Source organism: Jaculus jaculus, chromosome 2, assembly GCF_020740685.1.
Source record: "Jaculus jaculus isolate mJacJac1 chromosome 2, mJacJac1.mat.Y.cur, whole genome shotgun sequence".
Taxonomy (NCBI): domain Eukaryota; kingdom Metazoa; phylum Chordata; class Mammalia; order Rodentia; family Dipodidae; genus Jaculus; species Jaculus jaculus.
In genome coordinates, this window is record NC_059103.1 from 121562595 (window position 1) to 121577230 (window position 14636).

The 14636-nt window shown below is 40.8% G+C and overlaps 1 protein-coding gene and 1 long non-coding RNA gene across 2 annotated transcripts in view; one reads left to right on the forward strand and one right to left on the reverse strand.

Annotated features, from left to right (window-relative positions):
- The window catches only part of Pcmtd1 (protein-L-isoaspartate (D-aspartate) O-methyltransferase domain containing 1), a 96984-nt gene extending 91658 nt beyond the window's left edge, over positions 1-5326 (reverse strand). Inside the window, exon 1 of the mRNA XM_045144215.1 lies at positions 5251-5326. The gene's annotated coding sequence lies outside the window, so the exon portion shown is untranslated. The remainder of the gene's footprint in view (positions 1-5250) is intronic.
- A 349-nt stretch (positions 5327-5675) lies between these two features.
- On the forward strand, positions 5676-11503 carry LOC123458533. The gene is made up of 3 exons (XR_006635713.1): positions 5676-5895; positions 9897-9966; positions 11448-11503. It is a non-coding gene; the product is annotated as an uncharacterized LOC123458533 (long non-coding RNA).
- The last annotated feature ends 3133 nt before the right edge of the window (positions 11504-14636 follow it).

Below are 14636 nucleotides of genomic sequence, written 5' to 3' on the forward strand. Positions count from 1 at the left end.
CTCCTAACATCATGGAGCTTCCCCTCAAGTCTGTAAGCCAAAATAAACCTTTTCCCCCAAGTTGCTCTTGGTCAAGTGTTTTCTGGAAGCAATGCGAATCTGACTGCAACAGCTACATAGTAAGATCCTGCCTTCATAAACCTAAATACACACACAACACACACAGACCTATGAGATGCAAATATGACAATTAAAAGTATCAAGATTTTCAGGAGTCATAAAAAAAAATGAACTGTCCTTTCAGATATTGTAAACCAAAGTCTTTAAGCCATGGTATTTCTAAATACTGCCTTCCACTAAACTTAAGGCAAGACATAATGACATCATAATGAAGCTCTGCACTATTTACCCACTGGCCATGACAGCAGTGTTGTGACTGACCAGCATACCTGTGGCTTCCATAACCAGGAGCTAAACCAAGTGGTTGGCCATGAATGTGCAGAAACTTGACAAGTTAGCTAAGGCTTGTCCCAAGCTTGATTACTAAAACACAAATTCCTTGTGCACCAAATTATGGTAATTGCAATAGAGGGAGCTAGTGTGTAAGAACAATTACATCCCCAAGCAGGAAATCAGAGATCTAAGGGGGGGGGGGTGTGAGATTGCTTTTATAACCACTCTCTTGCAAGAACTATCTCTTTTGAGAACTATGCAGGAGTCACCTGAGGACGCCTTAATGACTTCCCAGGTCCTGTACCCAATTACCCTAAAGACCTAAGCACCTCTGGAGTACCCTTCACCTGCTCATTGCCATTCTGGGAACCAGGCTTCAAACACAATGACAAGCATAAATGAGAGAAGGAAAAAAAAAAAAAAAACCCAAGAAATGAAAATGCTTGAGAAAAAAAAGCATAGTAAAACTTAAGTTTACAACCTTTTGGGGATAGGTACTAAAACAAGTTTGTCTACTAGTTGAAACAAGTTTTTAAAAAGGGGACTAGGATCATTTTAATGCAGAGATACAATGCTGGGGAACTTTCCAGTCAATGAAGAGACATGTGACAGGGGCAAAGTGGTCAAGAATACAGACTTACAAAGAAGATGCTTAGAAATACAATCTTTTAACTTCCAGCTTTATACCACCAACTCCTTCAGGCTCACAAAGGCTCAATCTCTTTACCTGTATAGTGGGGATAAAAGGACCTAACAACTTACGAGGACCAAAATGAGAATAAACCATTCAAACTATGACTGATATAGAAGTAGGCAGTAAATGGGGTTTTGTTATGTCAGTGAGTAAAGAATACTATCAGGGCTCTATTATTATCAGTAAGCATGATGAAAAGGAAATCCTAGAGGTCAGAGATATCTCACTGTGTACATGGCTGCTGGGAGAAAAAGAAAAAGGCAACATAACAAAACAAAAATACTGCTAGGCAAAGTAGAGTGAAAACTCAAGGGTGACCTTTTGGTTTTGAGTCTACTTGACTAACAAAATGTTAGCCTTCAACATAAACAAGGAAAGAGGAAAAAGGAATGAAAATTTACAAAGTAGCTGGTTCAAAATAACAAACTGACAGTAAGTTATCATGCAGAATTGGGGTACAGGGTATAAGCAGTTATAACCACTCATCTGCCAGCACTCGGGAGGCAGAGGTAGGAGGATCGCTGTGAGTTCCTGAGACTACATAGTTAATTCCAGGTCAGGTGAGCCAGAGTGAGACCCTACCTCAAAAAAAAACAAAAACAACCAACCAAAAAAATCCTGATCTGTGTGGGATCACCAACAAAGAATGGAGTTCTACAATGACAGATGAGAACCACGCATAAGGCAACACCTAAAACTAGGAAGCTGGAGCATGAATAAAGGCTTCAGAGAGGACAACTTGGGGGTGCTGGTTTAAAGAAAGCAAGATGACAAAACCTCATAGCACTTCCCATCCTATATCTCCTCAAATGCTCATTATAACTTCAGGTTAAGAACTGGACTAGCTGACATATGCTAATGTGTTCAAGGTATACAATAGCATGCAAGTTACTTTAATTATCCCAATTCAACCCCCAGCAAGATCCAGCTAATACAAGATAATTATAATTATATAATTAAGATTTCTATGTCTCAAAATTCAAGGAATTATAATTTTGAGGTTCTCACCTTCCTATACATTTGTCTATATATTTGATTCTGATTACCCAGTCTTTATAGAACCCCCTACACCCTTTGTTTATTTTGACAGCCAATACCAGATTCACACATTCACACTGTATTCTGGCTTCTCCCAAGAAACCTAACTCTGAAGACTAAATCCTTTACGTAATTCCACAATAGCTGTTTATATAAATTAATTTCAAACACCCCAAGTAAAAGTCTTGTACTTCCAAAGCCCTGGGATATATAATAAATTTTCTGTGTCCTTTACCCTGACCAAAAAACACAAATAAAAGAAAGGGAGGGAGGGAGAGAGGGGCAAAAGGACAGACGGCCAAAACAAGATTTTAAACTGGAAACATCTTGTATATCTTTTTTAAAAGTTTTAATTATACATAGGACCAAAATAGCTGATCTATTTCTGGTTACTAATATGAATATATGACCCCAAACAATTTTCAGGTTTAATTGGGAAATAAAACTTTCCTATAAGGAATAAGATTATTCCATTTATTTACTTGGGAAGGAAGGGGGTAAATGGGAACTGAACCAAGGTATTCATGCCTGCCAGGCAAGCTCTTTATCCTGGGATGTATCACTGGGATTTCGCTCATTTCTAAACACACACACTCATGCATATGTTCATCAGATGATAGCTAAAGGTCAACAGATCTTAAGACACTCTTAGTAAACAGATCTTTCTAGACCTGGAACATTTTTGTGTCCAACAAGTATAAAATACATCCAAGACAAGCTAAGTAATCAATGGCAGATATTTAGATCAAACTCCAAGATCTAACGCTAAACTTAGCAGAAAGGCTCAAATCTTTTATTGTAAATGGGTTTCTTCTCAAACACATTATAACTGATCATATTCTACTTATTTCCATATTTGCCATATTTCCTTAAACTACAATTGTCAAGACCTACCAAAAAACTAAAAAATTAAACATATCCTAATTATGACACATACCCTAGTGACGCATTAAAACTGAAATAGCACAAAGAAGCAAATTTTAATCTTAGTGTCCTCTTGTATTCTTTTCAATTTACAAAAAAGTTCACCTAGATTCACAGAAATGTTTACTGAAATGAGATTACCAACCAAGTTTGGACAGACTCCTCACATATAATCTATAAGTAAAGATACTCAAATTTACCATGACATTGAACATCAAGGTCCCTCCCTTCTTGATAAAGGACTTAAAACCAAAGAGTTTAATGTTTTAATAATATTTAACTAACTACCACACCTTCATCTAAAGATACAAACGATTTTAGTTTCTTGCATTTATTAGACTATTTTCAATAAGGCAGTTTCCATTAAGGAAACACAGCAAAACAGAACAAAAAAAAAAGTTTTTGGATTAAACACACTTGAGAGTATAAGGAGGCATTGCTACTGAAAAAGCAACAGAATCTGCAGCAACTAGTTAATCTCAGAGTAATTTATCATAGAGTGGGGAGATTATTACATATGCTATTGTTAGGAAAAACCTAGAGGAGCCTATTACCAGAAACAACAATACCATGAATGGCTTTGATTCCTGTAACACCTAGTTCTCAAATAAAATGCAATGCAATTTAGATTTAAGGCTGGACATGTTTAGAACCAGACAGTTGCTTGCTATTAATTTACTCAATTCTATTTGCCATGGACGCGCACAGCAGGGCATTTTCAGTAAACACAAGTTAAGTGATTAAATCAACAATGCCTCCACCTCCACTGCACAGATACAGAATTTAACAGGGCTTCACCAGCTTTGTCTTATTTAATAGCAGGTAGTTGCCGGGCTATCCTCCACTTTCAAGTTAAGTCCCTAAGGCTCACTTACCAAAGTATTTAATTCCTAGTACTTTTTCAAACTTCTAGGTCACTGGTTTTCTACCTTACCTCTTTTTCACAAGTAGCCCACCTCAAATTTAAGAAATTAAATGTTCTCATCTCACCATATGTATTTTAGATTTAGTTTTGAAAAATGCACTAAAAAAAGTAAACTCAGTAATCTACTTCATGAAGTCATTCTGTCTCATGTGAACTATCATTAAGCTCTGTGTAAACATATTATTCAATCTGTTCAATATGAAAGTAGCACATCTGGCCTTAGGCATTCTGAAAGTTTCAAAATATTATGTTGCAAAATAATGGCTTGTGTGTCAGGCCTGGTGGCACATGCCTGTAATCCCAGGACTTGGGAGACAGAGGCAGGAAGATCAGGAGTTCAAGGTTATTCTATCCTACATAGGTGGTTGATGGATAGCCTGGGCTGTAAGAAACCACATCTTAATTTAAAAAACAAAAATTGCGTTTAAGGAAGTAGTTACTGAAAAACTGAAGACCATGTCCAACAGTGCATACACATCTGTATAGCTTTTAAAAACAATGTTAATAAAATGGAGAGGTTATGTACTGTTGGCCAAAAGTGATGTACAATGTAATTCCAATTTTGTTTCTAAAACATACCCACCGTGTGCACTGAAAAAATTCCGAAAACAAACAAAAAATTCCTAATGGCTGACTACATACACTTGAGATCTAGTTACCCTGAGAAACGAGAAAATATTGGAGGAGGGGGGAAAGAAGGCACAAGAGGGACGGCAGGCGTCTTCATTGTTTGGCAACATATTTTCTTGTTACAGAGCACGCAGTACTTTTGTTATGAAAAAGGAAATCTGCTAAAAGCGTTCTTCCTCCCCTGTACCCAAATTCTACTGGTGTTAACCACAAAAATAAAGCTGTGATGATCTCGATTTAAGACATGAAAACTAAGTAAGTGGGGTTGGGGGGGTGGAATCTTGGGTCTGCAAAAAAATCCTCCGTTTCTTATACTCCTGGATATTCTGCCTGCGGTGTCTGAAATAGCCTACAAACATGCCACAGGCAGTAATCAAAACAACAACAAAAGTCAGAAAGGAAATGTTAGCGCCCGCTGGCTCTGCTCTCTCGGGCCGCTTCCCAGCCGCTGCGGCAGCACGAAGCTTCCTAGGCTGGGCTCTGGCTTCAAAACCAAAACAACCAAGCCAGCGGGCGGCGCGGCCCGGTGGGCGTCCCAGGAGCGGCGGGGGCCCGCGCCCGCGTTCCAGGTCCACGAGCCCTGCAAGCCAGCGGCTCCCTGCCGGGCCCGCCCCGCGTCCCCCGACCCCGCGGGCCGCCGCGTTACCTGTGACGCGGCCCCAGCGCCGCGGCGCGAGCCTCGGCTAGGCCAGGACGAGCTCCGCTACCGCCGGCCGCCGCAGCCAGCCGGGGAAGAGGCGGGGCCCCGACCAGGGACCGGGACAGCCCGACCGTCCCGGCCTCCAGCACCGCCCGCCAGCCGGGCATGCGCCGAGCGCGTCGTGCAGCCGCGCGGACGCCGATGTCAACAAGGCCCAGGGACGTCCCCGCTTGACTCCGCCCCCTCCGGCTCGCCCATCCAGCCTAGCCACGCCCCCTAGTGCAAACCACGCGAGACTTGCGGAGCCGCGAGGCGGCGCGGGGGCGTCCGGGCTCGGGAGGGCGTCTTCTGCTGCTGTTCCCGGTCGCGTTGCGCGCTGCCTCCCTGGCCTGTCCTCGGCGTCCCCTACCGCTTTCGAGGACACTGTCCCTAGGAAGGCGGAACCGCAACCCAGATGCCTTCCTGGTTTGGAGGCGACCCCGAGGCGGTGACGCTCGGTGCCCGGACTTGTCCAGCTCCCGAAGGATCGGGGTTGGAGGCCAGCCTGCGCTGCACCCGGAGACCCTGTACCCAAAGAGAAGTCCCCCCCCAGACCCGAACCGCTGCTGCACGCTGCGTGAGGCCTCCACCGCGCGAGGTTTCTCTGCTTAGGTACTGAGCTTCCCACAGCCCGCGTTTGCCAGCAACATAGGGTCAGAATCCGGGAAAGCAGTACGAACGATCCTGAGCAGTAAACACGTTCATATTTTGAGGACTCCTAGAAACCTGCATTCATTTTCCCCCAGCTTACAATACATAAAAAGCATGCTTCCCCAGATACTGTTCTGCTCTCCTATTTCTCTGATCTGTGTTTCCCTCAAACCATTTGGATATAGGAGTATGATTCACTAGCATTGCTGGAATATATGAGTATATGAGTCACTGAGTTGCGCTCAGTTTGGGATTTCAGCTATCTTGATGTGATGAAAGCTACTTTTACAGATTTCCTAAGGAAAATTACAGTTAGTACAGCCTTGAGTTCCACGCATGGCGGCACCTGCCTGTAAATCCCATCACTTGAGGCTTAAGCAGGAGGAACACTAGCTCTAGGTCTGGCCGGGCTTCACAAAGAGCCTCTCTCAAACTAAAAGTGCTGGGCGTGGTGGCTCACGCCTTTAATCTCATCACTCAGGAGACTGACTTAGGGGGATCACTGAGTTTGAGGTCAGCCTGGAAATAGAGTGAGTTCTAGGTCAGCCTGGACTGGGCTAGACTGAGACCCTACCTCAAAGGAAAAAAATCAAGAAAACATGCGGCTAGGCCGCGTATGTTGACGCATGCCTTTAATCCCAGAACTCAGGAGGCAGAGGTAGGAGGATCCCCTGAGTTCAAGGCCACCCTGAGACTACATAGTGAATTCTAAATCAGCCTGGACTAGAGTGAGACTCTACCACAAAAAACCCAACCAACCAAAAAAAATAAGAAACCATGAACCCACGTTACTGTAGTGCTCCCCAAGTGGTCATGTACCGAGGTGTTTATAAAGAACCAGATAACATCAAAATCATGAAATATCTAAGTAAACTTGAAAACAAGAACAAGGAAAGTAAAAGGAAAAAAGTTTTAATTCCTGCTATGGTGACCTGACAGTCTACTCAAACAAATTCACTTTATTTGAGCTTAAAGTATAAATGTAGGGCTGTAGAGATGGCACAACAGTTAAGGCATTTGCCTGCAAAGCCAAAGGACCCAGGTTCAGTTCTCCAGGACCCACTTAGCCAGATGCACCAGGGGGTGTTTGCAGTGGCTGGGGGCTCTGGCTCCCATTCATTCTCTCTCTCCCTCTTTCTCTGTCAAATAAATAAATGTATTAAAGTATGAATGTATAATCAGTGGACTTCCATCTCTAAACTGCAAAATCTACCCATCTGTCTTGTACAATGAAACTATTGGGAAGATTCATTAGCCCCGTTTCTGGAACTCTTGCCTGGACCCGGGGCTTTCCTAAGGCAATGGAATGACATAACAGTCTTCAGCATTACTTTTCTGCTACATTTTTCTGCTACTCCAGGCACAAATTTTAGCACATGAAAATACCAAGTTACAGTGATAGCTTAAGTCTATAATGGCAGCATTCAGAAGGTAGAGGCAAAAGGATCAGGAGCTCTAGGTCATCCATGGCTAAATAGCATGTGCAAGACTTTTCTGAGCTAACTGACTGTCTCAAATAAAGGGGGAAGAAAGGAAAATACCACAAACAAAACAAATATAAATAATAAATCAGGAAGGATGTTAAGGTTCAAAGTTGAACTTTTAGCCCACTTTGCACCTGCCTTACATGTCATTATCTTATATATGCTGTCTTCATATAAATTATATACTGCTTTTCTAATCCTGAGGGATTATAAATGAGTGTCAACTAACCTACCCTAAATTAGGAGTATAGCTAAAATCATAAACATCTGTTCTGGCTTTCCCATTTTTCTAACATTCATTTCTTGACTTTGCCCCTTCTGTTATGAGGATTTCTCTTTTTTACTAGACCTTTATTTTGTACTGAATTGAACTTGAACAGCTCCCTTTTATATCAGCTTGCAACTCACTATGGAGGCCAGGTTAGTCTTGAACTTCATATGTAGCTGAATTGTAATTTGAGTCAGATGTCCCCCCATAACCACATGTGTTCTGAAAGCTTGGTAACCAGCTACTGGTAATTTGGGAGGCGGAGCCTTGCTGGAGGAGGCATGCTGCTAGGGTGGGCTTTGGAATGTATGGCCAGCTCCCCTTTGCCAGAGCTCAGCTCACTCTCTTGTTGCTGTTTCTACCTGCTGTGGCAGAGGTGATGTCCAGCTTCTGCTCATGCCATGCTTTCCCCTGCCATCATGAAGTTTCTCCTTGAGACTATAAGGTAAAAGAAACACTTTCCTCCCATAAACTGCTTTTGGTCAGGTGATTTGCCCCTGAAATGAGAAGGTAACTACAACACTGAGTTATATGAAGCCCTGACTTAAATCCCTCCTCCTCAAAATGGAAAAAGACAGGCCATTATTTAAATGCATAAGATACTCATTAAACTCAGTGATATTCAATGTATATATAATTATTATCATTCTAGTAGTTACATGGTTTTTAGCATTGTTGGGTGTGTTCTCTCACCTCAGAATTGGGTATCTCCCTGTGTTGCCCAACTTGTGATAATAAACAATAGACCTTAGTTATGAATTAGGGAGGATGTGGTAGTTTGAATATGAAATGTCTCCCATGGGCTCATGTTTTAAAGACTTAATCCTCAGTTAGTGGCGTTCTGTGAGAAGGTTGTGAACCTTTATTTTTTTTTTTTGTTTTGTTTTTGTTTTCATTTTTATTTATTTACTTGAGAACAACAAAGAGAGAGAGAAAGAGAGAGAGAACAGGCATGCTAGGGCCTCCAGCCACTGCAAACAAATTCCAGATGCATGTGCCTCCTTGTGCATCTGGCTTATGTGGGCCCGGGGGAATCGAGCCTTGAACCAGGGTCCTTAGGCTTCACAGGCAAGTGTTTAATGGCTAAGCCATCTCTCCAGCCCCTGTGAAACCTTTAGGATGTAGCACATTGCTGGAGGGAGTATGTCACTGGAGGTAGGGCTTGACAAACTTTTTAAATTCAGTCCCCACTAACTTTTTTATTTAATTTTTTATTGACAATTTCCATAATTGTCAACAATATCCTATAGTAACTCCCACACTACCCCCACTTTCCCCTTTGAAACTCCACCTCTCCATCATATCCCCTCCCCCTGTCAATCAGTCTCTCTATTATTTTGATGTCATGATTTTTTTCCTCCTATTATGGTAGTCTTGTGTAGGTAGTGTCAGGAACTGTGAGATCATGGATATCCAGGCCATTTTGTGTCTGGAGGAGCACGGTGTAAGGAGTCCTACCCTTCCTTTGGCTCTTACATTGTTTCTGCCACCTCTTCCACAATGGACCCGGTCAGCCCCACTAACTTTTATCTCTCTACTTCCTCCCTTTTGATATGGCATGGTGACCCAGCTTCCTTCTCCTGCCATGTTTTCTGAGTCATAATGGCCTCTACATTCTGAAACTGTAGCCTCTAGAATGATAAGCCCACACAACTCTTTCTTTCCTTAAGTTGCTTCTGGTCAGGTATTTTGTCTTAGCAATGAAAAGTTAACTGATACAGAGGCAAAGGCAAATCTAGTTAAGGCCTGAAAGAACTTGTATTTTTTTTTTTTTTCATTGTATCTGCAATATCTGGGGAAAGGCCAAAACTGAAGTTCTGCTAAACATGGAACTGATTTATTTTGCAACTTTATTTTCTTACACTATTTCAGTCCATCAGTTCCAACTCTTTTCTCCAAACCAGTGAACACAAATATTTCCCATCTGTAGGAGAATTATCTTTGCTTTATTTCATTTTTATGTGATTGAAAAACAAAAACACATCAACAGCTCCTTATTGTTTTCTTCTGTGTATGTTGCATATGTGGTGTATAGTATGTGTGCTGTGCGGATGTACACATGGGAGCAGAGGGATGCACCTCCTGCACACACATGCAGAGAACACAGCAGTAGCAGTCAAGCTTTGGCCAAGGTAGCATCATTGTTGCAGCTCCAGTGTCCTGAAGGGTCTTCTCACTTGTGGTCTGACAAGATATAAATCTCTTTCCAGGAGACACATTCTCTCTCTCTGACTGGCTTCAGAGACTCGGCAGTCTTCATCTCCCAGCATGAGATTCTAGGTAAATTTCAATTTTTTGGAATCAGTTGTTCCAGTGGTCCCATAACAAAAGGGAATAGCAAGGGATTTTCTTCAGAAGATGTTAATTCCTGCCAAGACTTTTATAATATTTGTTTATTTACTTACTTAAAGTTTCTTTTGAGACAGGGTATCTCATAGTTTTGGCTGGCCTTGAACAACATGTGTATCTGAGAAGGATCTTGAATTCCTCATTCTCTTGTGTTCACCTCCCAAATGCTAGGATTATAGGTGTTCATCGACATGCCTGAAAGCAACCTTGTAGCTGAAAAATACAAAAAGAAATCTTCTAAATTATAACCTTTGTCTAATAGAATTTTCTTTTATTTCAAATATCTTCTTGGCACTAGGTTCTACTATTTTCACATGATTACTTCACTTATTGAGAAACCCTTGTCAAAAGCCAAGGGCAGGAGTTCTATTGCATAAGAGTAGCTATCCTCTATAGAGGTGAATAGGACAGTTTAACTTTTAAACCAGTAGTTCTCAAGTTCTTAGGGTATGCTCCACTTCAACAAATCCCCAAGGCTAATCTGAACAATTTAAAGGTAGATCATGAACCATGCCATGTTGACCATATCCAATTTGAATTTAATTAAAATATAATCTCTATTTTAAAACTTTAAACTACATGTGTCTACATATACACATATGTAAGTACATACATATTCGTCTGTGATAACTATAAATAATATATCTCATGATACTTCATCTGATACAGCATAAAACTATAAAAGACATTAAATGATTGACTGTTTTGGGCCTTGAAGGGTGACTTAAAAATACCCTACCTAGCCAGGCGTGATGGCTTAAATCTCAGCTCTTGGCAGGCAGAGGTAGGAAGATCACTGTGAGTTCAAGGCCACCCTGAGACTACTTCATAGTAAATTCCAGGTCATCCTGAACTAGAGTGAGACCCTACCTCAAAAAAATAAGAAATACCCTACCTAGGGCTGGAGAGATGGATCAGTAATTAAGATGTTTGCCTGTAGGGCCTAATGACCCAGATTGGGTTCTCCAGTACCCATGTAAAGCCAGGTACATAAAGAGGCATATGCATCTGGAGTTTGCTTGTACCATCTAGAGGCCCTGGTTCACCCATTCTGTCTCTCTTCTATCTCTCTCTGCCTGTAAATAAATAAATAAATAAATAAATAAATAAATAAATAAATAAATAATTCCCTACCAAATGAGCCAACAGGTGCAATACTGTCACATCTGCTATGGGGGAGACCAACCACTCTCTAATTTGACTGGACATTCACTTCATAGGAGGGAATATATCCCTGATACTGAAAACCTATAACAGGGGTAGTCATGAGCCCTAGGGGTATAATGTCTGCTGCAATCTGGCTAAAAGTATATACTGTGCTCATCAAACTGCCCAGTAAGCACTTCGCTTAATGTTCATACCCATATATTAATGCTACTCTCAGTTTTGGTTAGAGACCCTTCTCTTTTCAGATGGCAGCGATCTTGGGATGATGCAGAAGGCACCATGGTGCTGAGAAGAAGTGACAGAGGAGTGCTCAGCACTGAAATATCTCTATAACATCTTTCAAGGCTCAGGGTCCATTGCTGAAGAGGTGGCAGAAAGAATGTAAGAGCCAGAGGAAGGGTAGGACTCCTTACAACATGCTCCTCCAGACACAAAATGGCGTGGATATCCATGACCTCACAGTGCCTGACACTACCTACACAAGACCATCATAATAGGAGGAAAAGATCATGACATCAAAATAAAAGAAAGACTGATTGAGAGGGGGAGGGGCTATGATGGAGAGTGGAGTTTCAAAGAGGAAAGTGTGGGGGAGGGAATTACCATGGGATATTGTTTACAATCATGGAAGGTGTCAATAAAAATTCTTTTTAAAAAATTCCCTATCTAATGAAGGACCTTAGATATTACTTATTCCTATGTCAATATTTTCTCATTTCTACTGATAAGAAGATACTATATAAATAAAGTAAAAATATAGCTCCTTTGCTCACCTAACATAAGAAGTTATAAGCCTTTTTTTGGCATTTGCCTAATACTAATTCATGTGATAGCAAATTCATCAAACATTACTTAAAGTGATGTATAATATCCATTCTTTTAATAAGTAAATTGAATTATGCATGCTATGAAAGTAATTAGAAAAACAGAAGAACAAGTACCAGCCTTATTAAGAAATTTTTATTTATGAAGTTATTGGAGTACTTATATTATCTAACAGGCTATATTTGTTTTCATTATGTTATAAGCCTAAGAAGTTTATGCATTAGATAATTTGTTGATAACTTTGGTAATAATGATATAAGAACTTTAATTGCTTTGTCTTAAACAACTGAAATAATTATATGGTGAGTATGTAATTATCTTTACCTACTTTTTGTCCTGCTCTAAAACTTTTCTTTTTTTCATATATCAGATTTTACTTTTCTCTCTAATAAAATCAAATTACAATCATTTAAAACAATTTCTTAGTCAGCATGGTGGCACATACCTCTAATCCTAATACTCAGAGTCAGAGGTAGGAGGATCTCTGTATGAACCTGGGGTAGAGTGAGAACCTACCTCAAAAATAAACCACAGAAAATTATTTCTCAATAACAATTACTTCATTATGTCTTAGTTTCAGTTTTGCAAAGCAGGCTGCTTTATGGGACTGAAATATATTTCTTTTTTACTACAATAACCATTTAGGAGCCAAATGCAACTTGCACTTGCATCTCCTGCAATTAAGAGGTTAGGAAGGGAAGAAAACAGTGAATTTCAAACCAGCCTAGGCTACCTTACCATGTGTCTCTGGTACAGACCTTTGTACTGCTGTCCAAGAACCTGGAAGCTTCAGCAGATACCTGTTAGATCTGCACTGTTAAAATACTGAATTCTGGGCTGGAGAGATGGCTTAGTGGTTAAGCGCTTGCCTGTGAAGCCTAAGAACCCCGGTTCGAGGCTCGGTTCCCCAGGTCCCACGTTAGCCAGATGCACAAGGGGGCGCACGCGTCTGGAGTTCGTTTGCAGTGGCTGGAAGCCCTGGCGCGCCCATTCTCGTTCTCTCCCTCTATCTGTCTTTCTCTCTATGTCTGTCGCTCCCAAATAAATAAATAAATAAATGAACAAAAAGAAATTTAAAAAAAAATACTGAATTCTGTCAAGGTCAGCCTAAGTTACTGGTTTACAGTGGGGACACTATCTGAGAAAACATAAAAACAAGGAAAAGGGGCTGGTGAGAAGACTTGGTGGTTAAGGTGCTTGCCTGCAAAGCCTAAGGACCCAGGTTTGAATTTCCAGAACCCACATAAACCAGATGCACATGGTGGTGCATGTGTCTGGAGTTTTTTTCAGTGGCTAGAGGCCCCAGTATACTCATTCTTTCTCTCTTTGCCCCACTAACAAATAAATATAAAAAAATAAAATAAAAAAACAGGTAAAAAATCTAAAAGACTTGCTCTAAGAGCATATCATAGCTGATATAATAATAAATATGAAGTTATTTTATTGACAAATTAAAGTGCTTCTGTTTCCATAGAAATCTTTAGACTCTTTCTCTCATTTTCTACATTCTCATGAGCTCTTCTCTATCATGTATATTCAAATATTAGTGTATAGAAAAAGAAAGTTACTCTGTTTCCAAACATCATTAATATTTAAGAGAAAACAAAATCTAACTCTGAGGGCTTAGCAGTTAAAGGTGATAGCTTGCAAAGACTGCCAGCCCAGGTTCAATTCATTAAAACCAGATGCACAAAGTGGTACATGCATCTGGAGTTCCTTTATAGCAGCAAAAGGCTCTGGTTCCTCTCTCTTGTTCTCTCCTCACAAGTAAGTAAATTAAAATATTTTTAAAATATCTAGCTCTGGTCTTGCACCTGTCCGCAGATTCATTTGTAGGTTTTTTCTCTCAGTGTGTCTTCCAGATGCTGCATAAAAGCAGGCTTCAGTCACAAGCTTGAAGTTATTTATAACGGCACACAACTCTTAAATCTGGTAAAACAAGTGTTTTGTTAGTAAATAAGAAGAAAAAATACGGGATATCTACTCCCACTATCCTGCTTTTTATTCCCTGATCCTCTGGAAATATATTCTATAAATAATTATAATTCTGTTAGAAAAACAAAGAAAAGGACAGGGGAAATGGCTGAGCAGTTAAAGGCAATTGCTTACAAAGCCCGTCTGCCCAAGTCCTATCCCCATCACCCATGTAAACCTGGACACAAAGTGACATGTGTGTATTTGATCCCAAGGCACCTATTATAGTAGTAGACAGAGCCAGGAGAACTCAAAGCTCATGGGCCAGCTAGAGTGCCATTCTTTTACAGTGTCAAGAGACACTGTCTCAAAGAAGGTCAAAGAACACAGACACCTCAAGGTTGTTCTATGACTTCTACATACATGCCTATACACATACAGAAATAATTTTTTTATTTCAATTTTTTAAAAGAAGAACAGAGAGGAAAGAAATTTTTTAAATGAAGGAATGAAGGAGAAAAGAATCAAACTATCTATACTCGGGCTGGATGGATGGCTTAGCGGTTAAGCACTTGCCTGTGAAGCCTAAGGACCCCGGTTCTAGGCTTGATTCCCCAGGACCCACGTTAGCCAGATGCACAAGGGGGCACACGCATCTGGAGTTCCATTTGCAGTAGCTGGAGGCTCTGGCACCC